The 27,053-nt window shown below is 37.7% G+C and overlaps 1 protein-coding gene across 1 annotated transcript in view; it reads right to left on the reverse strand.

The window, feature by feature from the left end:
* Positions 1-27,053, reverse strand: part of Pde7b (phosphodiesterase 7B) — a 320,744-nt gene that overhangs the window by 293,066 nt on the left and 625 nt on the right. The window lies entirely within an intron of this gene.

The raw sequence follows: 27,053 nt of genomic DNA on the forward strand, positions 1-27,053 counted from the left end.
GGGAGTGCCAGGTTCACTGGAAGATCTTGTCTGGGTAAATAAGGTGGAGAAGCAAGCAAGGAAGGGGACACACCCACACCGGCACATCTTGGAGAAAGAGAGAAATCCCTATTAACTTCGTTTTCATCAGAACTAGATACTGAAAAACAAGCCCAAGGATGTTGGGAGGATGGGTGAAGGAGGGAGAGGAGAAAGAGAGAGGGAAGGAGGGAGGAAGAAACCTGATTTTAATAAATGCCTTTTTTGCATTGAATTTGTATATTTCGACAACTATATATGTAATATTAATATATAAAAACCTTAAGTGCTTTTCTTAAATTCAAAAGAAATATAAAGAATTAAACAATAAAGCATCCAATATTTGAGAAAGTATAGATTACATTATACTGGGGTTGTGATAATAATATCCAATACATGCAAATAGGCAAAACTGTTTATATTTTAAATTCGAGTGTAAATGTTGAAAATATAAGGCCAGAGAAGTTAAATGTCTAATCTCTAGGTCAATAAAATAAATAAATTAAAATGCTCAACCTATCCAGTATATACAAAGGAAGAAAGTGAAAAACTGAAACAAAAACAAAAGCATGCTGCATAGAAAAACCAAAGCTAGGATTTGATAAAGAAGTTTAATGCATGCACATAGAGCTAGCTTGATAGCTAAAAGATGGTGTCCGGTTGCATTAAAAGCTCAAGTCATGTTGTAAACAATCATGCTAAAATATGTGCTTATGGGTCTGGCAAAAGAAAGAAGGCTACAAAAATATACAGCAGGGACACTAACTGGGATGGCAGCATTGAGTATCAGAAAATTATTTAAATTGCATCACTGCAATATTAACTGGATGAAGTTCACAGCAGAAATGAAAGAAGCAAGTTTCAGGAAGACAACCATTAAGAACTCATCACACTCACCTGTCAGGCAAACCACAATGCCCAGATGTACAGCGTTTCAAGGCAAACGCCACCAAGCCAGAGTTACAGCAGGTTTTAATTCACTTATCATGGTCATTGACCCGGTTATCAAAATCTAGGAGATCAGGTAACTGTGGCAACCCAGTTGACTTTGAGCTGACAGCTATGTATAAACGCTGTTTCTGACAATTACCTAACACTACGTCCTTTTCTTTTTCACACTGAGCCTTTAAATTGAAATTAGGGACCATAACTACAAAGGAGTCTCAAAGATATTGATGAATCTCTTTACATCAGCAACATCCTCTGGAGAGAAGAATTGGAATTTGAAAATTGATGATGATATTAAGGATAATAGTACCTTTTCTTCCTATATCCCACAAGGAAGGAACTTAAGATAACCACTTAAAGAAGTATCAGAGACAAAGCTACTCATGGGAATGAAAGAATATCTACAAATGACCCACAGTTACAGTTATGGGGCAAAGATGATGGTATCAACTACGGTGCTAGGAAAGGTAAGGTTTGGATGAAATAAATCAGAAGAAAGAAAAACCACAATCCAGACTAGCATAAATTAGAAGTCAATGGAAGGAAGTCATGGTGAGAAGGTTGGACTCTAAGGAGGCAGAGAGAGGAAGGGAGAGGCTACACACACACACACACACACACACACACACACTGTGCTCACAGTCGAATCCCAGCTACCTGCATGGCTCATTCTCTCAACTGTGCCCTAGCCCAGCAGCCCTCCCAATCACCTTCCCTGCATCGTTCTTTTCCTGTGTCAATTATTACTTCTGTCATCTCAACAAACATTTGTTGAATAGACAAACAGCTATTTAGATGGTTTTCTGTACATTTGGCATATTTATAATTAGGAATTTAAGCTGGGGAGGTAGATCCATGTTGCCCTGGCATGAGGACCAGAATTCATATCCCTAGAATCCATGTAATTGCTGAGTATGTGTAGAGGCCTACAGACAATTCCCAGTTCCAAGACAGAGAAAAGGAGCCTAGAGAAAGACGGCTATGGATATCTCCCATATCAGTGAACTCTGGGTTTGATTGAAAGGACTTGTCTCAAAGAATCAGGTGGAAGAATGAGGAAGAAAGATTCCAGATATCAACCTTAGGCCTCAACAAGCACATGCAAATTTTTTATGCATCTATACACATGCAGACATGCTTACACACATGCACATGCATGACCATCACAAATGCATACTTCTGAAAAGAAGAAAACTACAATAAAGAATTTAAACTTTAATGAACAAGCATCTATGTCTGTGAGCACAGCAGAGTTGGTGTGGATGGATTTTCAATATAACCCATTAATAATGATTAGTCATATTTATATTGTGCTATTTGCCTAACTAGTTAGAGCATTCTTACCTTGCTTTAGTAATCCCAACAAAGGTTAAATAATGTCCCTCCTAAGGAATCACATATGTCTAATTCATATTTCAGATAATAAATTCTGTTATCATTTTAAAGCAACCATTCTCTTCCAGAATTAGTGAACGTCTCAGACATGTGTCATAGCTTGTGGAAGGTATATCTGAGGGCGTTTAGGAATTCTTCAAAGATAATCTGGGCAAAAGATCTCATTATAAAACCCTTCACAGAACACTAAATTACTCCACAAAAAGTTCCGAGGCTATTCTTGGATTCCAGTGTCAACTCTGAGAACAAAGAGATATCTGAAATAATGCTGAAGGCATCTTTACCCATTCTTTTGACCTCTCTTTATGTTGTCCTCCAGTTTGTGGATGGCCTAGGACTTTAAATTGTTTTCTATTGGGGGGGGGGCACAGGATCTTAAAAAGTAGTTCAGGCTGGCTTCAAACTCACTATCCTTCTCCATTAGCCTCCTGGGTATTGGAAATACAGGTGTGCCCCACCATACCTGGACCAGATGTGTCTTAAGAGAGGACATTAGAAGCCTGTAGTGAAATGTCACTGACCAGTCCTTGGAGGAGTTTCCTTGCCAGTCTCATCGAAAGCCAAGGAATCAGAGCTCTCATATGCAGGGGTGTTGTGTGTTTGGACTGTGAAACTTTTATCTTATATAATGAATCCATTAAAGAAAGAATAGCTATAGAAAATTAATTAAAATCTGAAGATCAAAACATTGATGTGTTAGATAACACACCAAGACAGAAAAATGTTACATCAAGCCTCTCTATTAAGAGAACAAAGTTTAAACTAGAAAGCCTCTATGAAGCACACAATAATGTTAATCTGATGATTATGGCACTTAACAAAAACAGATAAAATAGAAGATTTGGATGTGGACAAAGAGTAAGTAAAGCACATTTCCTCAGTAGCAATGTATAGCATTGAACTGAAGTAGTTTCCAAAATACACGCATGTGTGCACACACACATACATATACATACACACACATATACACATACATATGTGAACACACATATGTGCACACATACATGCATGTGCATACACACAGGAATGCATTTTAGTATGCACCATCCAATAGTGGAGTGGCGTAAAGGTGAACCTACAGGTGAATTATTTGAACTGTCCCCATTCAGTGACTCTGTACAATTCCTGATTGTCTACATCTCAAATTTTTTTCGCCGGTCTTTTGATAGGTAGGAATGCTTCTTTTTGTGTGGGTTTTGCAGAAGATTTCTAGTCAGACAGAACAAATATGAAATTACAAATCCTCATTCTCTGTGTGTCTGTGTGCGCATGTGTAGTAGCAGCAGTAGTCAGAGGTTGTCTTCATGTGTTGCTCTGTGGCTTTTATCTTGTTTGAGACAGGCTCTCTTGTTGTTTGCAGCTGAGAATGCCTGACTGGCTCACGGACTAGCAGGGATTCTCCTGTTTCTACCTCCTGTCTCGTAGTAGGAGAACTGAGAATACAGATGTGAGGGGTTGCTTGGGGGCTGGAGGTCTGAGCTCAGATCCTCGCACCCACACAGCAAATACTCTGAACCGCTGAGTTGTCTTCTAGCCCTAATTGTCTCCACATTGTTTTTCTTGATCTTTACCCCTGTGTTCCACATCCACCAACATCTCTATGGCTAGATAATTTACCAAGGAGTGCTTTCCTCGCCTGTCTCTTATACCCAGTAGGAAACTGCTAGTCTTTACTCTGCTCGTCTGAAAAGGAACTGAAAATATACTCCTTGTATTTTAAGAAATCCATGCAACTGTCCCGCAAGCCTTTTGCTCCATGGTTTAGGGTCTGAACCCTCTGTGCTCCTATTTCATATCCTCGTGGGTTAGCTGCACCTTTGAGGGCTGGCTGAGAACCAGCCCCTCCTGAACGGCACAGCATCTTATGGATCTAGTGCTTCCTAGCTCTAGATTTTGAATCAAAGTATGTCTGTGAATTGGAGCTGCCCATACTTTGAAGTATAGGAGAGGACATAGGATGCAGTTTGAAGCCATTGGTGCAGCATTTGGGATGTCTGACTCTGGATGCACTAAAACTGTCTCATGGTAAACAGGAGGAGGCTGACTAATACCACAGTCTCTTTGTGCTACTGTTAAGCATCAGTGGGAAATTCCTGTCATCAGGGTCCAGGCCGGAAGCCACAGACCCTCACCACTAGTGATGTATAAAGAGGCTTTCATGTCTGAAGCATGCACTCTGGCTGCTCTCCAGTGACATAGGCAGCACGATGTCAAAACCAGATGTGCACTGGAACCATTTCCTGGCTCTCTCCTCTCCTCCCTGTGTGGGTGGGGTTTTCACCCCCCATCCTCTTTCTCTTTACATTGTCACCCTAGGTATGTGCTGATCCTGCAGTCAGACTGGGAATAGTATAAATGTCAGTAAACCTCTCTTTAGTTCTCATCTCCCCTCTGAACCTCAGACTTCCTCATCTCTGTTCCCTTGGTAGACTTCTCAAACTTGGTGAATCTTATACGCGTCTCTTAACTTCTGCTGTGCTCTTTTTTGCCCATCTGATCTTCCTTAAATCTATCCCACCATGGGAATGTGAGCCTCAAATCTAGAGTGTCATCTGCTCCCAGTTTTTTTTTTTTTAAACCACAGGTGATAAGTACACAATAGATGATGTGGTACTTGTTACCAAATGTGATCACATGGCACATGTGCAGACAGACAGATAGACACACACACATACACATACTCTGTAGCAATTTTCTAAGTTTGACAGCATTGGAGTCTCCTCAAGTTTTACAAATGAAGAAATGGACAACATATTTCTTGTCTCAAGTAGCAGAACCGATAGAAACAAGACCAAACATGAATTCAGAATCTGGGACCATGACCCAACATAGAGGCACTGCCATGCAATTCTAGAATTTTAGTGATAGAAGCTAGAAGATTAGATTAGGAACAACCTCAGCTACGGAGTGAGTTCAAAATTTGCCTGGGCTGCAGAAGATCCTATCTCACAAAAAAAGAAGTACAATAAAGGATAGAAAGGAAAGAGGGAAAAAAGAGAGGGAGAGGAAAGGTGACATTGGAAAGACTGTGTGATTGTTTTTTCTTTACCTCGGTTCTAGTTTATTTGCTCTGCCATTGATTCCAAAGCCACACATTTCCCATTGATCCATTCCACAGTCTGAGCCCTAAAACAATCTGTTCTCCCCCTCTCATTTGGCCTGCAGTAAACATCATCTGCTCACAGCAGACATCCTATCTTCTGCTGAATAAGCCCCTCATCCCACGGCCCAGAGCCATCATTTTAAATCTGCACCCTACAGCAAGCAACCTACTGGTTTCTTCTGCTATATTTTTTTCATAGATTTACCAAAACAGAAGCCAACTGGTAGATCTGTTTGCTTATGTGCTGTCAGATTTCTCTCACTATGATGCAAACTCCATGGAGATAGGGATATTGTCAGTTCCTCTTCTGTACCTTGAGTCCCTAGATCATATTAAGACTCCAAATAATGAATGAGTGCATGCCCTTTTACTAAGAAACAGAAACTGACGTGAATTAGCCAATAGAGTCTCAGGTTGATTATGAAAGTGGAAACAACCACACTTATATTGGAGGTTTTCTGAGAGATTTAAGTGGGAATCAGAATATTTTCATAACTATTTGCAAACAATACGCCATCATAATTGGTAAGTTATCTATGATTTATTTATCATTCTTTTTTTCTTACAGTTTAAATAAGATGCATCCCCCAAATGGTTAATGTGTTGAAGGTTTAGTCATTACTTGGCAGTTTTATTGAATGTTACTAAACAGACTGTTCAGTAGCTAAATGGGCTAGTAGAAGTGTGGAACTCATTGGAAGAAGAGAATCATTGGGGCTATACATTTGAAGGGTAGTTATTACCTCCATGTTCTCTCTCTCTCTCTCTTTCTCTCCTTTCTCTATCTCTCCTCTTCCTTCTCTTCCCTCCCTCTCTTTTCTTTCTTCCTTCTCTCCCCTTCCTTCAATGAGGGGAACAGTTTTGTTCTACCACATACATCATACTCTCTCTGCCATGTTCTGCTTCAGTAGAAGTCTATTGTGACCTTGAGCTGAAACCATGAATCCAAATACATCTTCCTTCCTTAGGTGTCTTGTCATAGTGACAAAAAGCTAACACAGTAGCTATAAATGCAATACATTAAGTCTGAACTAGTTAATAGCTTGTTATATGTTACATGCATTTCCACATCAACCCAAAGAAGTTCATACTTCCCCAATTCTAAGTCCTAATAAATCTACTTATAATTTGAAAATTATAGGCAGATATTATATACCTGCCATAATGAATATTCTTATATATGTATATATACACAGGCATATACAATATAGCCACATATTTATTGATATTTATCTATTTGGGCCTAAAAATTATGTCAATGGCCTGACACTGAAATGCATTTTTAACAAGATGTCTATGAACTTGTACAGCAAGAAACAGAGATCTGACTGTTTACTTGAGATTCCTATAGTGAAATCTCATCATCATCATTAAGCCAGCACATCTGAGGAATATTGGGAAAACTAATTAAGACAATGTAAAATATTGACTCCCAAATTTAATTCTAGCTAAGCATGTCTGAGAATTTACTTGGGGTCATTACTGAACACAGTTCTGATGCTACCTATACACTATGGGAAAGTCAGAGTAGTCCACCGATGATAATACTGGGGTCAACAGCAGCCCTGCAAACATAGTCTCTAAGTACCACCTTCATAAGTTGTTACACTAGTGTTTAGTTAAAATATAGGCTCCAGGGAGATGATAGTCAAAATCTTGAAACATGATATTGACTAGAGATGAAAGATTAATGTGTCTATCTAAGTATCTACCAATGGCCCAGGACATGTATGTGGAAGGGCCCCAAGAATGCTTCTTGGCTACATCAAAAACAAAGGAACAAAAAACCTTCTAGCCTGAAAACCTAACTGGAAGATAGCAAACCACTTTGAAGATCAACAACATTCTTGGGAGTTCATTTCTCAGAAAATAATTAAAGACATCACTTCTTGGGATTATATTAATAACCTAAGCGCAAGTCAAAGTGACCGTGTCTGTGAATTGTCGTTTTTAAAATTTAAATTGAACACTTAAAATGAGCTTTGAAAATTCAATTATAGATTCCTTAAAGTTACCTCTTTGTGTTTCCTTAACAATGAAAAACTGTAAATAAGGAACAGGACATACGAACCTTCTCACGAGAATTTGAGGTCTAGTCAATTAAACTGAACAGCAGTACAGAAATGCTGTTCTGCTGGCCCACTCAGAGTTTGCAGTAGCTCTTTGTTATTCTTTGTTGATGTTCTAAAGTGAAAAATGTCTTCTCAGTTCAAAAGTTCATAGCATAACATATAAAACTCACTTTGTCCTTTGGCTGAAATATTAAGACAATTTTCTGCGTTTTGAATGTTGCCCATAAAATAGGTATTATCAACAGAAAATGATAATACTTTGTAAATCTTAATTTCAGTGTTTTCAATTGAAATGGCATTTTAAAATTGTTGAATACTGAATTTTAAAGTTCCAACTTTATAGCCTATACTTTAAAAATAATAAAATACATAAAGTCTATTTATAAGAAAATTTATCCCAAATGTTACAGAAAACATATTTGAATTGTTTTAGTATTTTTACACGCATATATTTTAAGCTACATATAAATTATCTACATATAATTAGATATTGAATTCTAGGCTAATACATTTTTAAATGCAAATTTTCCTGCATTCCAAAGAGATCCTAGCACTGGAAAAGCCTGCATGAAGGACAAAGAAAATATAATACCCTAGAAAAGAAAACAAATCAACAGAAGCAACCAATGACTTCAGAACACAGAGACTGATTTCATATAACTAAGTCAGAGCTTGACAACTGCCTAACTAGACTTATTTTAGGATTCGTTTAACTAAGTATTTGTTAATTCTACAGGCTATGGCCGAAAGAAAACACTTTCTTGTGTGTCTACCACACACATTCAAAGATACTAGCATGGTTTATATAGAATCACAACTGAGAAATACTCTGGATAATGGAGAAAGTCACCAAGAAATAATTGTCACTAATTGTCATTAGAGATTGTGCAAGGAAACATTAACTGCCATGTGCGAAAGCCAGGAACTAGAAACAAGATGGTGTGATTTTTAGATGACTCCTTCATTGGAATATGAGCTACAGATCAGAAGCAGGTCGTGATGAGTGATGCTTTAGCCCCAAAGCTCTTTAGTGTATTAGCAGTTTCAAAAATGATGTTTGTCCAAGAACTACCAGCAGCTAACAATTATAAAACAGTATGTGTTCTGATGAGATTAGAATTCTTTTCATTTAAAATGTTGTATAATGTTATAGTAGACACATCGGAATACAGATTGTCAGCAGGTGATTAAATTGTTATTTAGATTATTATTTCCATGGATATATAAATACCATTTTAAATTCATTTCAGACACAAGTATAAAATCTGCAAAACAAACAAACAAAAACAATTTTGAGAATATACTCTTGGTTCATATGGAGTCTTCTAATGCTACATACTATTGTTCATACTTTCTCATTCACCTTTGTTCCTACACTCGTTGAAGAAAGCATGGAACAGAAAGAGAAACAGTTGTATAATCCATCAAGAAACAAGATACTGTCTTATATTTTTGTTCAATTTGGATTAAGTCAAACAAGACAGTTAATGTCACTGTTAAATTCATAGAGGTTATCTGGGAAACTATAACACCATACACAGGTTTACGTCTCTCTCTCTCATTGACATATATATTTATATATGAAAACCAAGACAATTACACCCAATAAATATGTTTGATAAGACATTAAATGAATTTAGTTAATATGGTTTTGGAAGTTTTAAAATCACATAGAGAATATGTTCAATGCAATATAACATAAGAATATGATAGACAAGGCTAAGAATTTTTTTTTTTTTTGGTTTTTCGAGACAGGGTTTCTCCGTAGCTTTTTGGTTCCTGTCCTGGAACTAGCTCTTGTAGACCAGGCTGGCCTCGAACTCACAGAGATCTGCCTGCCTCTGCCTTCCGAGTGCTGGGATTAAAGGTGTGCGCCACCACCGCCCGGCAAGGCTAAGAATTTTTATAGAGACTTAAGAACAATGAATTTTAAAATAAATCAAAAATGAGAAAGTCTATGGCTAAAAAATAACATATATAAAATTTATTTAATGGGCTTAGTGACAGATTATATCGACCTGAAGAAAGAAGTAGGCAGTGAACTTTGGTTGAAAGAAAACATCAAAAATAAAGAACAAAGAGATCAAAGTAAACAATTTGGGTAGATTGATTTAAACCTACAATACACATACAGCTGACTCTTATTAAGAAGACAGGCAAAAATGAGGCATAATAAAATGATTAATAGAAATATTTCAGAATTACTGAATGATAGCAATACAATTTATGTAATATGACAGTATAAGGATATCCATAAATTTGTCTATGAAATTATAAATGGAAATTTTTAATCCCAGAAAAAAATACTTGAGAAAATCTATAAAGTAAAGCCATTGCAAAAAAAAAACCCCAAAACTTCAATGAAATCATAACTACATTGTATGTAGAAAACAGTAAATTGTATAATGCTGCAATAATATTTATTCTTGAGGTATTTAAATTATATAAAGTTAGATAGCTATCAATAACATGTAATTCATGAGGTATACACAGGAAGTTGAGGTATTCCAATACTCTCACACTTTTCCTGAAAGTACAGAGCATTAATGAATATCATATTTTGCTTAGGTCATAGATGTATCCTGTATCCTTCATCAGCAAAACAATGTAAAAAAAATAAAACAAATAAACCTAATAAGAAAGAAGGCAACACAATGATAAGTATGGAATCCAAAAGAATAAAAGGTAAAAAGAGAGAGAATAAAATATACAAAGAGACTATGTACACTAAATGATTGCATTAAATATAAAAGGACTAAATACTCCACAAAATATAATTAAAACGATAAAACTAACTTTACTAAACTTTGATTTGTAAAGAGGCAATTCTAAGTGATAAACATATAGACAGTTAAAAGATAAAAGAGTGGAAAATAATATGACATGCAAGCCATAAATAACACAATGCTTATTTCACAGATTTTAACAGTGATCAAAGTTGAATTAAAGGCAACAAGCAAAAAACAAACAAGGATAAAACTATGTAAGGGATATAATATAATGGCTGAGTCTCTGTTCAGTGGAATAATTATAAATTTATATCATATTAAGAAATTCTCAGGTATTTTCACTATTACCTTGGCTTTTTAGACTTCTTTCCTTTAATTATACACACCTATGGAAATTTTAGAGCATATGTAGTGTGTATCTGTGTATGCACTGAAAATTTTGGTGGCTATAAACTATTAAGAGAGCTTTCTCTGACCACTTCCTAAATATAACCCCAGTAGCACAGACTCTGAGAGAAACAATTAATAAATGGGATCTCTTAAAACTGAAAAACATCCGTAAAGCAAAGGACATGGTCAACAAGACGAAATGACAGCCTACAGAATGAGAAAAGGTCTTCAGTAACCCCACATCAGACAGAGTTGTGATCTCCAAAATATACAAAGAACTCAAGAAATTGGTCATCAAAAGAACAAATAATCCAATAAAAAAATTTGAAGTACAGATCTAAACAGAGAACTCTCGACAGAGGAATCTAAAATGGCTAAAAGACACTTGAGGAAATGTTCAACACCCTTAGTCATCAGAGAAATGCAAATTAAACAACTCTGAGATTCCATCTTACACCTGTAAGAATGGCCAAGATCAAAAACACTGATGACAATTTATGTTGGAGAGATTGTGGGGAAAAGGGAACACTTCTGCATTGCTGGTGGAAATGACACCTTCTGGATGTCAATGTAGCGACTTCTCAGAAAATTAGGAAACAACCTTTCTCAAGACCCAGCAATACCACTTTTGGATATATATCCAAAGGATGCTCAATTGTGCCACAAGGACATGTGCTCAACTATGTTCATAGTAGCATTGTTTGTCATAGCCAGAACCTGGAAACAACCTAAATGCGCCTTGACCAAAGAATGGATAAGGAAAATGTGATACATTTACACAACGGAGTACTACACAGCAGAAAAATTAACAACATCTTAAATTTTCAGGAAAATGAATGGAACTATAAAACATTATTTTGAGTGAAGTAACCCAGACACAGAAAGACAGTTATCACATGTACTCACTCATATATAGTTTTTAAACATAAAGCGAAGAAAACCAACCTACAAACCACAAGCCCAGAGAACTTAGACAACAATGAGGTCACTAAGAGTGTCTTACATAGATTGAATCTACATGGAAAACAGAAAAAGATAAAATCTCCTAAGTAAATTGGGAGCATGGTGACCTTGAGGGAGGGTTCAAAGGGGGAGAAGAGAGTCAGGGAGTGGAGCAGAGAAAAATGTAGAGCTCGATAAAAATCAATAAAAAGAAAGAAAGAAAGGGGAAAAAAAGAATTTACTGGTCCAAAAAAATATAGCTTGCTCTCTAAGAATCAATTATTTATCCAAATGGTAAAGATGAGACTTAAAAGCATAACATCACAATATTATTGTAACTTTTATGCAATTTCTGATATTCAACCTTGAGGTATAAAAATGAAATTTCAAATTGTTAAATGCAATATATGAGTAAGGTAGAATATCTAAAAGAAAAACAACTGTGTCCTCAGCCCTGAGGAAGTTTTTAATCTGCCTATTTGAATAATTGATATAGGGAAAAAGAGCACAAATACAGAAGATTTGCACAATTGCTTAATGAATTTCTAGTTGACATATGTGGAGGACTACACTTAATAACTCCATAGTCGTTCATTTCATAGGTATGAGGAACATTGTATAAGCAAAGTTGTAACTAATTTTAAGCCTCAAAATCTTGTATACTGAGTTGATAAACACATTAGAATTACATTCACAAGTAATCACAAACTAAACAACCCCAACCTATCTGCCAATCAATAGATGTATTTGTAAACAATAAATTTGTCCAAAAGCTTGAAGTTGAAATTATTTTCAACTAACTAATAAAGAATCATCAACTTTTAAAATCTATTCGATGCAAGAATCCAATTCCAAACCCAATTAAGGACAAGAAATATGAAATATTAGGGAAGAAGTGAATGAAATAGGATCTAGAAGAATAATACTCAGAATCAATTGAAGAGAGAATTGTTTCTGATGGGAAATTCACTGGATGAATGGGAACATGCATAAAGTAATCCCACACTAGCTCTGAATTGCATATAATAAGGGGTTCTTTCTTTAAGGGGGGACTCACAGATCACAATGGGAAATAGGAACAGAATCCAGCATCCAGGTGTGAGAGGAGAGAGAGAGAGAGAGAGAGAGAGAGAGAGAGAGAGAGAGAGAGAGAGAGAGAGAAAGAGAGAGAGGGGGGGGGCACATCATTTTGGTACCCAAGGCCATGCCCAACCTGGTCCAGCCTCTCAAAGACCATGTTGAAGGAGATTCCCTATCATTTTCCCCTTTTGTCTAAATAAGAGAGTTCCAAACCCAATATAAAACTACATACAATAAGAACAGATATCAAGTATAGAAATTAGAATTACAACCAGCATAAACAATATCAAGCAAGAAACATATGCTAAATGTTTTAATAATTATTTTATCCTAAGGAGTCTAAGTCCTGTATTAGAAATGGCTTGGTTAGGTCATAACAGGAAAGTCACTATGACTATCTATTCTTTAACCCCATGGAAGACCTAAGAAGGGAGATAATATTACTTGAGTAGGCAGGAAGTGCAATCAAGCAGCTTCCAAAATGTGCAGTAAATGTCAGAGACAGCTGGATACCTGGGTAATCACCCAAAGTCTCATTTGCATTGATGGAGCAACCAACTTTAGCTAAGTTTTAGGGTAACTGACAGACCATTTTCAGAGGTAAGAAAATTTTCAAAACCGTCTTACCCTGTCTTGGCAAGGTTTGGGAGTCTTTTTTTCTTGTATCCTGCTTGTCCAGTCTGGACACTGTATATTTTGTGATTTTGCACGGGCAGTTCCTTGCTCAAAAGCCAGTTTTGCCAAGAAGGAAACCAGCTCCAAGTGGAGTTTCTTTGGTGCTCAACATTCTCTTGGGAATAGATTGGTGCTACAGGAACAATTGTGTCTCACGTCAACAGACTTCTATGCTGTTTAAATACTATATTTTACAGTTCTTTGAGGTGGTTGAAGATTACCTATCTATTCAGAATACAATCTCTATGTATCTAAAGAACCTGATTAGCCTAACTATAAGTGTGACGAACATGGATGACTATTGACCTATAATACTTAATACCTTTATAACTTAAAGATTACAATTTTATATTAGAATATTACACAATATTTAAACAACTGGCAGCAAATGAGGGTCATGACCTCAAAATGTAAACAACATATAAGTATCTTGATCAGGGGTAAAAATGTATAATGCAATCTGATAAATATATCCTAATATTGTGTCAATATACAGGATGTCTTAAACAGAGGTAGAAACATGCTTGCATACAGTATGACAAAATAACTTTGCATAGGTATAAGGTATAAAAATATTGAAAACAGAAATAGGAGCATATTTAATATAACAAATATAATTTGAATTTGTATCAATATACAGTAATCTATACCAATGTAAATTGTCTATAAATAGCGCACAAGTATTCACTCTATCATTCACTATTATTATTATTATTAGTGTGAATAAGCTCACACTAATCTACCTATTATTCCATTTAATTTTTTTAGTGAAATCCCTAAGCCTACATAATATCCACCCCCAACTCAACCCTATACCAGTTATAATAAACCCCTAATTGATGTCTCTAACCCTGAGGACAAACTTTGCTGGGAGAAGGGCCGTCATCTTTTAAACTTACTTACAGCTGTCATGGGGTGATAATTTTTTTTTATGGAATTCTGTAAAAGTAAAATAATGGTTAACTTTGAAAAAGTTAACCAAACTGACAACCCTCTAGGCCCACAAACCAAGAGAAGAAGAAGAAGAAAAAGAAGAAGAAGAAGAAGGAGGAGGAGGAGGAGGAGGAGGAGGAGGAGGAGGAGAGAGAGAGAGAGAGAGAGAGAGAGAACACCCAAATAAATGACACCAGGAGCAAAAAAGGAGATGTAACAACAGAACCTATGAAATCCAGAAGATCACCAGCAAATATAAATGTAGGATTTTCCTCTGTATGCTGTGAATACCATTTGTTAATAAAGAAACTGTCTTGGGTCTGTGCAGGGAATAGAGATAGGTGGGGGAAGCTAAGTTGTAAGCTGGGAGAAAGAAGGGCAGAGTCAAGGAGAAGCCATGTAGCCCCCTCTGGAGACAGATACTGGATGTAACTTCACCCAGTAAGTCACAGTCAAGTGGCAATACAGAGATTAATGAAGATTTAATTTAGGATATGAGTTAGCCAGAAATATGCTAGCAGTGTTTTAAATAATATAGTTTCTGTGTGATTATTACGGGGCTGAGCAGTCGGGAACAAACAAGCAGCTCTCTTACAACAGAATACAAGGAAAACTCATACTCCAAGAAACTGGAGAATGTCCATGAAACAGATACATTTCTAAATGTATGAGGTTTACTGAAATAAAGCCATAAATTATTTATAAACAGGTCCATGAGGAACAATAAGATTGAGATAGTAGATAAAATTATCTCCTGATGTGGGATGCCCTTCTGTATGTTGTGATATGTCTTATTACCATTGGTTAATAAAGAATATTATTTGGCCAATAGCCAGGCCGAATAGAGTCAGGTGGGAAATCTAAGCAAAGATATAGCAAAAAAAGAAGGCAGAGTTAGCAAGATATCAGAAACCACTGGGGAGGCAAGATGTGAGGTAACAAACCAGGGGTGTTGTGGTAAAATATAAAATGATAAAAATAGGTTAATTTAAGTTATAAGATCTAATTTAAGTTATAAGATTTAATAATAAGCCTGAGCTAATAGACCAAACAGTTTGTAATTGATATTAAGCCTCAGAGTGGTTTTTTTGAAAACTGTCAGGCATGAGAGAAACCTTCAGTTACAATCTCCACAAAAAAAAATTCCTGGAACAGTTGTACTGAATTCTAACACTCTTCTAGGAATCATCTGGTGCTGACACTTCTTAAATTGTTCCATGACACAGGGAGGGAAGGATCCCCATCAAATTCATTTGGTGAAGCCAGTATTATCCTGATATCTAAACCAAGTCAAGACACAACAGCACAAAGAAAATATACAACTTAATAATCCTGATGAAGAAAGACACAAAAATTCCCAACAAAATACTTGTATATGAAATTCAAGGACAAATCAAGAAGATTATGCATCATGACAAAGGACAAAGGAGGCTTCATCTTAGCATTGCAAGGTTGGTCCAAAATGAACAAATGAATGAATGCAATTCACCATGTAAGTAATCTCAAGGATAAAATTTTCTGATCATCTCCATATATCAGAAAATGTATTTGATAAAACTCACTATGCCTGCATGATGAAGTCTTACAGAAATTAAGAAAAGACAAAACATACCTCAATTTAATAATAGGTTTATTCAAAAATCAACTGACAGTGGTATACTAAATTGGGACAGGGATTGAAAACATTTCTTCCAAAATTTGGAAGACAGGGGTGACTACTGTCTTCATTTTTATTCGTTATTGTGCTCAAAGTCTGATATCAATAAGACAAGACAAAGATATAAAAGGGATAAAAACAGTCAAGAAAGAAACACCACGATGCAATACTTAAACTACTCTACAGATTCTACCAGAAAAATTAAATTTAATTAAATATTTTCAGTAAAGCTGCAGAGCACAAAATTGGTAAAAATGTTGAGAACACCTGTCTGTGGACTGCCCAGCCTGATTGATCAATTGACAATACAACCCTTGCACATAAGGTTTAGAAAACATTTCAGAAGGGGGGGGCAGAAAGAATGTAAGGGATGAAGAACCATATGTTTGCTACATAATATTGTCTGTAATATATGACAGGGAAACTATGCCAAGGACACCTCAACAGGACCTGGTTACCTAAACAGGACCTGAAGAATAATAATACTAATCGACATGCCAACATGGATGAGGGGAATCTCACATGACCCCGTCCCTAGATGAAGAACTATGGGCAATATCAGTCTTCTCCAGCGACAAGCTCCCTACTAGGTTACCCAGTCCCAATCAGTCAGTCATAAACACATGTATATACGACAAACTCTAAATGAATGCAGGAGGTTTGAGTTTATTATCATTAGCAAACTACTTTTTATTGGTTTATTGCCATTAGCAAGCTTATGGATAATAAACTGCATACACACAAAAAATAATTTCTATATATATTGGAAGCAAAATGTTGAAACCGGAGAGGTGCTGTTTAGATAAGAACAAAATACTAATTGCCCACTAATAGATACTGCAAGATCTATCACAAAACCAGCTAGAAGGTATGACTGAGAAAAAGTAACAAAGACCTACAAAATGGAAGGGGGTATACCATGCGCAGGGAAGACATCATCTTCTCAGATAAACCTGTATCCCAACTGTTTGTTTGCCTTGCTGATTGGCTGGTGTGGTAGTGAAGCATCTTAATTCAAAACTTTGTGTAGAAATGTAAAGAATTCACGATAACATTGAAGAATAAAACAGGAAATTTCACTAATGGAGAAGATGTTTGTGCCACATAGAACAATCAAAGATACCAAAGAAATATGAAGAATCTTTTAGAATTAAACTATAGAAGGACTGGATCTGACAGCAAAGATATTTATAGGCTTGTGATGCCTGTGAAAAGGGAATCAGCAAGATGCGCAGGACGGCCTTTCCTCTATACCTTACAGAAGTACTGATGTGGAACACGAGGGAGGAAAAGGACTCTTAGTGGTAGTGTACATTCTTATAAGAACTTTGAGAAGTATTCAATTTTCTACAACATTTAACGTGATTTCCTAAGGTCAAGCAACTTCATTTCTAGGCATGTTCTCAATAGAAATAGACGGATTCTGTACCAAAAGATTTAGCCCAACATTATTCATAGTATAAGAAATGGATAGATCTAGAAAACATCTAGTGAGGTAACCCAGACCCAGAAAGACAAATATCATATGTACTCACTTATAAGTGGCTTTTAGACATAAAGCAAAGAAAACCAGCCTACAATTCACAATCCCAGAGAACCTAGACAAAAATGAAGCTCCTAAGAGAGACATACATGGATGTATTCTGCATAGGAAGTAGAAAAAGACAAGCTTTCCAGAGAAAATTGGGAGCATAGGGACCATGGGAGAAGGGTGAAGGGGAGGGGAGAGAGAGAGAAAAAAAAAAAGAAACTGGACCAAGTTCAATGCTTTACAAATGAGCTAAATCTCATGCAATGAAAAGAAACAAAAGTAAATTTATAAAAACAATTTACAAGTCTCAAGATACAATGTCGAAGTGAAGATGGAGAAGACACGAGGGGATTCTGGCATGGTGATGATATAAATATCCATTGTCTTGATTTGAGTAATAAGAGGTTTTTGCTTGTCTTAAGACATGATCCAGGTTTTTTTTGAACTTACATCCCATGCTTGCCTCAAAAACTGAGGCAATCCTCCCACCTCAGCATCCCAGATTCTGACATGAACCAACACTCTGGCAACCTGAATAACACAAAGAGGTACAGAGGTTTCCAAAACGTAAGTGAATGATCAATACATTTATAAGTTAGGCGATATGTGCTATAGTTTTAATAAAGAGGAGAAAAGGCAAGAAAACAACACAGATCTTTCTCTGTTTCTACCACATAATACTTGAGAATGGGTAATTTATAAAGAAAAGGATTCTTACAATTCTGGACACTGGGGATCTCAAAAGGTCAGTGCGAGCAACAGGCACTTTGCCTTATAACATGGCAGAAGGTGAGAACAAGCTACTTAGGAAGGCTGAAGGTGACCCCCGGGCACGTCTATAACAACCCACTCTCAGGGTAACTCAGCCACTCCAATGACTGCAACACTAACCCCTTCATGGGAATTACACCCCATGCATTTAGTACTTTTTACAAAGCTCTGCCTCTTCATATAGTTACCCCAGGAGTTAAGCTTCCAGCACATGAATTCTGAGGAGAAGCTTTCAAACTCCAACAAAATTGCATTATCTTAAAACACTCAACACAGAACTATCCGTATACTAATCCAAGACCTCATCTAAGCCCACAGTGCTGTAGGCTTACACACTTACTCTCTTTCCTTCTCTACACACTCAGCAAATAAAGCCTTTGCATCTCTTTTATACTTTTATAAGACATACCATATACACCTTCATCTCAGTAGAGTAAGGTTAACTTGTACACAGTCATGAACAAGAATGACCCCCCCTACAGAATGTTCTCTGAACATCCTTGTATGCCCCATAGCCAAACACCCTCCTGAAGTTTGAAGTGTCAACTTCTAAGGCATTAAATATAAAAGAATGTAATTTCTCTTTATTTTGGAACCTCATGTGTATAAATATAGCTAGAAGAATGCTTTAACATTTTTTTCGAAACAAATGCTCTTACGCTTTGTATAAATATTTTTTAAAAAGTTTTCCAAGTAGTGCTTAGTGTGAGTAGAGATGAACTGGAAACGTGTAAGAATGATTGAGACTTGTCACCAGAATGAAGTGGAACCCTGGCTCCACGAGCTGGAATTCCTTTCAGTCTCAATTTCCTTGCTTTGGATGAACTCAGCTGGTCCTCGGGTAACAGGAGTGATGTGAGAACAAAGTGACTTGTGTCCTCTTTGTCAAGAGTGAAGTGACTCATTACACACGAAAGCCTGAAATTAATGGGCCCAAAAGTACCTGCTGCAAGTTACATTTTAGAGACGCGAAAACCAAAAATGCTAAATACCTCGCCAAGAGTATCAATCATTCTTGCATCCAGAACCCAAACCTGGGATTTTAGGTTACAAATTCGAGGCTCCTTAAAAAAAAAAAATGAGTGGACCCTTCTTTTTCTCTTCTTTCTTTCCCTTTCTCTCCAAAAATATATCACTTAAACTCATTTGATTTTAAATTACATTTTGCCATTTACTTCAATAAATACATGGTGTGTTTAGTTTTTAAAGCTTCGTCTTAGAGGGGAGAATGTATGGGAATTCACTATGACCTCGTAGTTACCTGTTAGTTCTGACATGAGTATAGACATTAAAAGTTTTCCGCAGAGATGCAGGAGACCGAACCCAGGACCTCACAGCTGCTAGACCAGTGCTGACCCCTGACCTCCCCTTTGTCTCTGTGTTTCAAGTCTGAGAAGGCCTGTGCCCCATAATTGTCTCTTGAAACAACACACAAGCACTAAGGTATCAGGATCGGTTAAAAAGAGAGAGAGAGAAATATGTATCCGTTGTTGTATTTATAAGCTTTTGAAACATCTTTATAGTACAATGACTTTTAACAGAAGAAGAGAAGAACGTGTTAGAGCGTCCTCATGTCCCACGAGTGCCATCACACAGACTCCCCCTCTGTTTTTGTTTCATCTGAATTATTCCCCTCTCTAGGAATAAAAAGACCCCAGGAAGGAAGAAATAAAGCTATTAGATGTGCCCCATGATGACTAAAATTTCCAAATTGAACTAAAAGCCAAACAGAAATCATGTTTTCCTTTCTTTGAAAAAAACGAGGACACTAGTGTGAAGGACGGAGAGAGGCCGCAGTGTGCCGCACCGGAAGCAACTCCTCCTAGAGTTAGTGACCTTTGCTAAATCGAGGCATTCTTTAGACCTCCATAGTGCCAGGCATCTCCTCTCATGAGAATGCTGTCTACACTCGAGAATGACTGAGTTCTTTCTTCTCACTGCGTACAGCTGGAGACTGGTGTAATGAGAAAGGGAAATGAAGGTAGGTATTTGTTTTTCTCATCGAAAACCAAGAAATGCATAAATCATATTGAAATAGAACGAACATCAGTTGTTGGTATACCTATGATATGAACTTATTAATATAACTTTTTCTAAATAACGGATATTATGATTTAAATTTATTTTAAATGTTTGCCTAAGACATATAGTTTCCTTCAAGACAATTTGAGAAAATTATAAGCTCTCCATGTTTCACTAATTTGAAAAATTAAGTGAAACTGAACCAATTTTAAAACAGGTAATTTAACTGATATGTTCAAACCAGTAAAATATATAACATATATTGGTTGAGTCAAAAGGTTTCCATGAGCACCACAGCAAGTTAAGTGAACTTTGGTCTTGACAAAGCTCCTCATTCTATACTGAAGGAAATCAAGTCTTGAGGGCCATTCATGCCCAAAAGTGACTCAAGCTGGACCGTTGGGTTTTCTCTGTTTTCCTGTCCATGACTCTTCTAGAGTGTTCTGTCTTTCTGTCAGTTTCAAAAGCCCATGAAATAAAATCAAAGCCAAATGGAAAGCTTTCTTTCCTTCCTCTTCTAACTTTGTTTTCAACGTCAAATACCACACAGTGTCACAAACATAATAGCAAAATGATTTTGACTGTAAATGTTGTAAGCTTATAAGAAAAAGGTGAAAAACTCCACTGAATTTATGAAAACTGTCTTTCTCCTCTACATTTCAGGTTTTCCTTTTAGAAGCATTCATTTGTTAAACTTTTTATCTAAATTTCTAGATATTTTTCTCTGAGAATGTACCAAGGTTCTGCATAGTTGTACAAATGTCAATGTAGATTTTTCCCAGTTTTATATATCTGGAAAGTCGCTCCTGATCTTTTGTGTGCAGGTCTACTTCATTCTTTTAAGTAACAGTGATATTTTATTATAAAAATATAAAATAATAATAATTCATTTATTATTGGGTTAAGTTAGTTTTTAATTTTTTGTTTGTTTGTTTTTCAAGACAGGGTTTCTCTGTGTAGCCCTGGGTATCCTGGAACTCAGTGGCTTCGAACTCAGAGATTTCTTTCCTCTGCTTTCCAAGTGCTGTGATTAAAAGTGTGCACCATCACCACCTGGCTAGTTTCTGACTTTTATATGACAAATAATGCAAAATTCATTATACTTTTATGCTAATATGATAGAGTTGAAGGTATGAGAACCATTGATTATTATTTGCTCTAGATATCAAGATCTGACCAAGCTCATAATTGCATCCCTACCTCTGCCTGTGCTCACAGAAGCATGCTCCTTATCCCTGACCAGTTGTGGCCTGACATCCCATACTAGCCAGAGGAAGACACAGAATCCTAACTCTTAAGTGTTCCTTAGATGGTCACACCAATTACTAGAAAGGAGAAAATTAAAACAAATATTACTCTAAATATTATACAAAGAAAACCCACCAAAAACCTCATTGTCACACTTCATTTTGTTAATCTTCCCCTTGCAGATGAAGGAGAGAGGGGAAACAATTTAGAGAGGGAGGGAAAGAGGAGGGGAAGAAGGGGAAAAGGAGAGGAGGGACAGAGGGAGGGGTAGGAGGCAGAACTCCACACTGGACAAAACTACTGGAGGCCTGGCTTCAGCTATCAATGCCACACTCTGTACTATATACAAATCTCAATGCAGACTGTCATTGATAGGATTTAGAGTTTTTAATAGTGAGGTCTTTCCTGAATATTATTAAGAATTACCTGTGTTTTACAGATTTTTGTGTGCTGTCATGCCGTTTTTAGGTTTATTTGAAATGAAAAGCTTGTTCCTTACCATCCATTCTTTGGCTATCGATCCTTACTTGGCAGAGATGCCAGCTGGTTCTAGACACAGAGAATGGACCAGTATCTGGATAAGGATAATTGAGCTACATCAAAGGCAGCCAGTCGGATGAGCTAGCATGCCTATTTCAGGGCTCAGAGCGTCACAAGGGATACACAGCCAACAGCCAAATCTCCAGAAGGTTTTCCTCCCCCTGAGAGTCCGCCCAACTTTGTTAACAACTTGTTTTCAGTTATTCTGTAAAGAAAACCTATTTGGAGTTGAGGCAAGGCCAAGGAAAGGAAAAATATAGGCTCTTTAGAATGACTGACAATTACAATAAAGATGTTTGTCTTATAACACTGATGTCTCATCTACAGGAAACAGAAATCGCTTCCCATTGCTGTTTCAAGACATGGTCCAGCATGGAGGTGTACCACTTTACAGGAGAGAAATATGGCAAGGAGGGGGAACTTTCCCAGCAGAGTGATGGTCTTTCTGCGGGAAATTCTCCACACAGAGGGCTCGTGATTGCTTTTGCTTTTCCTTAGTAATGTGATCGTCTTGGAGGTAGAATCACATGGGTTTAGCTAAGTAAATGATGGTAAAGCGTGAAGAGAAGTGGAGCGAATGACAGGCGAGGTGGAGAACTCAGCCCATGCTAATGGCTCAGCAGGAATCTCCTCAGAGCAGATCATGGGATGGAAAGGAAAAGTCACCAAACAGCCGTAAAGACAAGGAAGCTGAGGCTCCCACAAACTCACATAAGTGACCCTTGAATGTTCTGGAGCCACTGTCAGGAGCTTCCAGACAGAGAGTGCTCCCCACAGCAGGGACACCACATTACATCAGAATTCAACTCATCATGGCTGCCAGTCCTCCTCAAAAGGCTGCTGATATCCCGGGCTGCTTTCAACACTCTCAAAAGGTTCTTCCTGTAACTTGAGGGATGCAGAGGAAAACCCTAATGCATGAGTTGTATTCTCCATCTCAGGCTGGAGAATAAACTAAGTCAAATTATGGCAAAATCTGGGCTCTCCTCAGCGCGCTACCTTTTTAAAATTGTCACTGCAAAAGAATACCAACGTCTTCACCCTGATCACAGTAGACACCTAGATGGATAAAAATTCACTTCTTGCAATCTAACTTGCATTCAGCTGTTTTCTCTATGTAGCCTTTTCTTCTCCGTATCTCCCTCCCCAACTTGTGTGTGTGTGTGTGCACATGCTTGCGCATGTGTTCACGTGGAGATCAGAGCTTCAACTCAAGTGTCTTCCTTTATTACTCTTTATCTTGTTTTTGTTGTTGTTTTGTTTTGTGAGACAGACCCTTTCCCCAACCCGGAGCTTGCCTATGCTGGCTAGCTAGCAAGCTCCCACCATCCCTCTGTTCTGTCCTTTAGGTATTGTGGTTATACATGCATGCTGCTGTAGCTAGCTTCTGGTTGTGGAGGATCTGAACTCGGTTCTTCAGGCTTGCTCAGCAAATACTTTCCCCACAGAGCCACCTTCTTAGCCCCAGCCTCCTTTTGCATTCACTCCAGGTTAAGAAACATGAGTAGCAACAGTAGTTTCTTTTTGATACTTTTTGAATAAAAGCTTGATACTTTCACACTTACATATAAATGAATGTTTTAAAACAAAGCAACCCCTCCTGTAAAAAAAGCCAAGCCTCTGGTTGAAACTAAAAACAGTATAAAAAGTTTGGCCTATTTTGGAACCCATTCTCTTTGGAAGGATAACTTGCTCATCTTAAATACAATAGGAAGTGTCTTGGTCCTTCCTCAAGGCGATGTGCTAGACTCTGGCTCCCCATGGGAAGCTTTACCCTCTCTGAGGAGTGGATAGGGTGGGATTGGGGGAAGGTGGAGGGAGCAGGAGGAGGGGAGGGTGTGGGAACTGGGATTGGTATGTAAAATTAGAAAAGACTGTTTGAAAAAAAAAGTTTGGCATACAGGGATTTTAGAAATAATCTAATCCAACCAGCTCCTCACACAGATGAAGAAACAAGGTCAAGAATAACGGAACAGCTTAGTGTTCATCCGCTGGTTGCTGCCTACAAGTCTGCTCATCCTGTTCTCTGGTCCCCATTCACTGCTTTTTTCTCCCTTTTATTCCCAGTTCACTCCATGTGATCACTCTCCTAATTGCATGTTAACCTGTTTAAATGGTTAAACAATCCTTGGAGGCAGGGCTTTAAGTGCCTTGATTTAACACTGAAACATTGACACATTTTCTTCTTGCTAGTCAAGTTTCTAAATATGCCTTATATATAGATATTTAGTCAGTTTGGGTCTCTACAGTTCCTTTTTTTTTCTTTTCCTCAAATCTTATCATCGAGCACTTCAGAGTTTACTAAGAAACCAAGTAGGCAACATGTCATGAATGAAAGCAAGCAGGGATGCTTCGAGAATCATGAATGAAAGCAGGGATGCTTCGGGAATCATGAATGAAAGCAGGGATGCTTCGGGAATCATGAATGAAAGCAGGGATGCCTGGAGAGGCCTGGTGCTGAGTGACCGCCCAGGCCACTCTTCTGGGAAAAATGAAGTGAATGAAAATGTTGGGGACACTAAGATGCCACTTCCAGGAAGTAGTTACAGCAACGGCCTCACCACTGTGCGAGGGACCAGGCAAATCTTCAAATGCCAAAGTTTTCTTCCTCCGGGAGGTGTACCTATTAAAAAAGATTCCTACTTGACTAAATATTTCTTTGGGATATGTGACCTGAACCCTCAGGATGGCGAATTCTTTGGACCGTTCATGGACACGGAGGGTTCCATCCTAAGTTACATATATGACTTCTGCAGTGTGAGATAAACCAGATAAAATAGCTATTATTTCCAGGTGGTAGCAGTACAGGAGACAGCACTCAGGAGACAGAGGCAGGCAGATCTCTGTGAGATTGAGGCTAGCCTGGTCTACAGAGTGAGTTCCATTACAACCAAGGCTAAACAAACAAACAAACAAAAAAAAAAAACCCTGCCTTGAAAAGCAAACAGAGGAAAAAAAATAGCTGTTACCTAGATAATCTTAAACCTTCTCTGACCCTTAAATTTGACAGCTGTCTTTTATATAATGAAGCCCTTGTAGACATGGAGTTGGATAACTTCTTGCTTAATAAATTCCTTCCAGCACTATGCTCCGTGAATCAACAAGCAGTTTCCGTTGTGATTTGAGCTTGGCAAACAACAAGTTAGAATAATTACTGGGCAGAGGCCTTTCCAGGTGGCACATGCCCACTTGGGGGAAGCTTGGTCATTTCACTTTTGCATGTACTACATCCTTTTGGCTGAAAAACAACACGAGCCGACGTTTGGAATGCCCTTGTCTTGATCATTGACAGTTTCCAGGTTATATTTTAAGCTGGACTTAACACCAAAAACATTTCTCAAAGCGGTTAAAAAAAATTCCAGGTTTAAAATTACTTAGATAATTTACAATGTATGTTGGGTGAATTCTCAGCAGTTTTAAGCTCGGTTTTTATTCCGCCCCAACAATGGGTGGCTTTGTGTTACACGCTGTGGAAGGCGTTAAAAGGTGCCCTGGTGCCATTGTTTTCTTTAAACTGATGCCTGTCTCTGATACATCTTGGAGTTTTCCACCCTTGTCCTAAGTAACTTCCTTCAAAATTTAGTTTCTCCAAGTGACTGTTGCTGAAACAGCCCTCCTCCCTGATTTAGGCCCATGCTAGTTAGTGGGGCCCTCGGAAATCAGACAGTTCAGTCAGGTAGAGAGCCTTATCAAGAGGATTTGGATTTGGGAGTTGTCGCTAGTTAACTTTGAGTTTCTGCTTGCGATAAAAAGGACTTCATTTTACTAGAGCAAATACCAATCAAGACGGAACCCCTGACACCCTTCTTTGTTTCAGCAGCCAGTAATAAAAGATAAAGCTGAGGAAATGGAGGAGGTGCAGTTTTGCATTTGCAACACACAACGTCCTTGTTTTCCCACCGGGCGCTGCAGAAAAGCAATTGTCCACTCGCAGTGCATCCCCTGCAATTCAGAGCTAATATTTTTGCTGTTCTTAACGAGGTGCATTATGCAGTTAATTCTGTTAACCCCTTCAAGTGCGCTGTGTGTTTGAGCCTTGCCTCATGGTGCTACTGATATGACCCAGTTTCACAGGTTTCTAGTTCTCAGCATTGAGAATAGGAACTTTAAGGAGAGCGAGCTAGAAATTTTGGAGCGAGGGAATGGTTTCAAACAATCCTGTCTCATTTGTTATTGCATAACTCTCAGATAAAGAAGTCCATGTTAGCTGTGTATTGTGTGGATTGCTCTTATAAAAAACTGAATGCTAGACAGGGCTGATTCTCAGCAAGGTCCCCTCAGACACGTAATAATGTGTGACCGAAAACGTCAGCCCTGTGTTCAACTGTGACTTCTGCAGCAGCTACCGTACTCGAATGCATGTGTTTGGCTTGTTTCCTTTCTTGCAATGGTGTCTCTGGCCAGAGCACATGCGGAGCTGAATTTTTAGGTGATTAATTAGTCCCCAGGCTCCATCACTTAAGTCTCTAATTAAATATCTAACTCGAATTTCAACCCATTCAGGAAGAGATAATTACCCAATCTTACAGTGATAATAAAGTTTTGTTTTCCTTTGTAAATAATAAGACCTAAATCACTGACCACATAACTCTGCACTTACATCTCCTCTGTTAGCTTTGAGACTGAAAATAGTTTTTTTTTTTTATAAATTGTAGCAAGATGATAAAGTAGATTTTTTTCCCCTCAACAATTCACCCCCACCCATTAGTCTGTGTTCCCTCTCACTACCAGCTGTTCCTTTCTGTTCTACCACTGTCTTCAGCTTGAGGTCTGCTACTGACCAACACGACAAACTCAAGAGAAAAAAAAAGAAAAAAGAAAGAGAAAAAAAAACCATAAAACAACAACAAACCAACGAAGCTGATTTTCTCCTCTACTGGTTCACAACCCTTCACCAACATTTTCCTGCCACGTCCTACCCAAAACGACCCAATTCTAAAATTAACAACGGAGAAAAAATATTGCATTTATTTAAAAATACAGAGGAGGGGGTCTCCTC

The sequence above is a fragment of the Chionomys nivalis genome, chromosome 2 (genome assembly GCF_950005125.1).
Source record: "Chionomys nivalis chromosome 2, mChiNiv1.1, whole genome shotgun sequence".
Taxonomy (NCBI): domain Eukaryota; kingdom Metazoa; phylum Chordata; class Mammalia; order Rodentia; family Cricetidae; genus Chionomys; species Chionomys nivalis.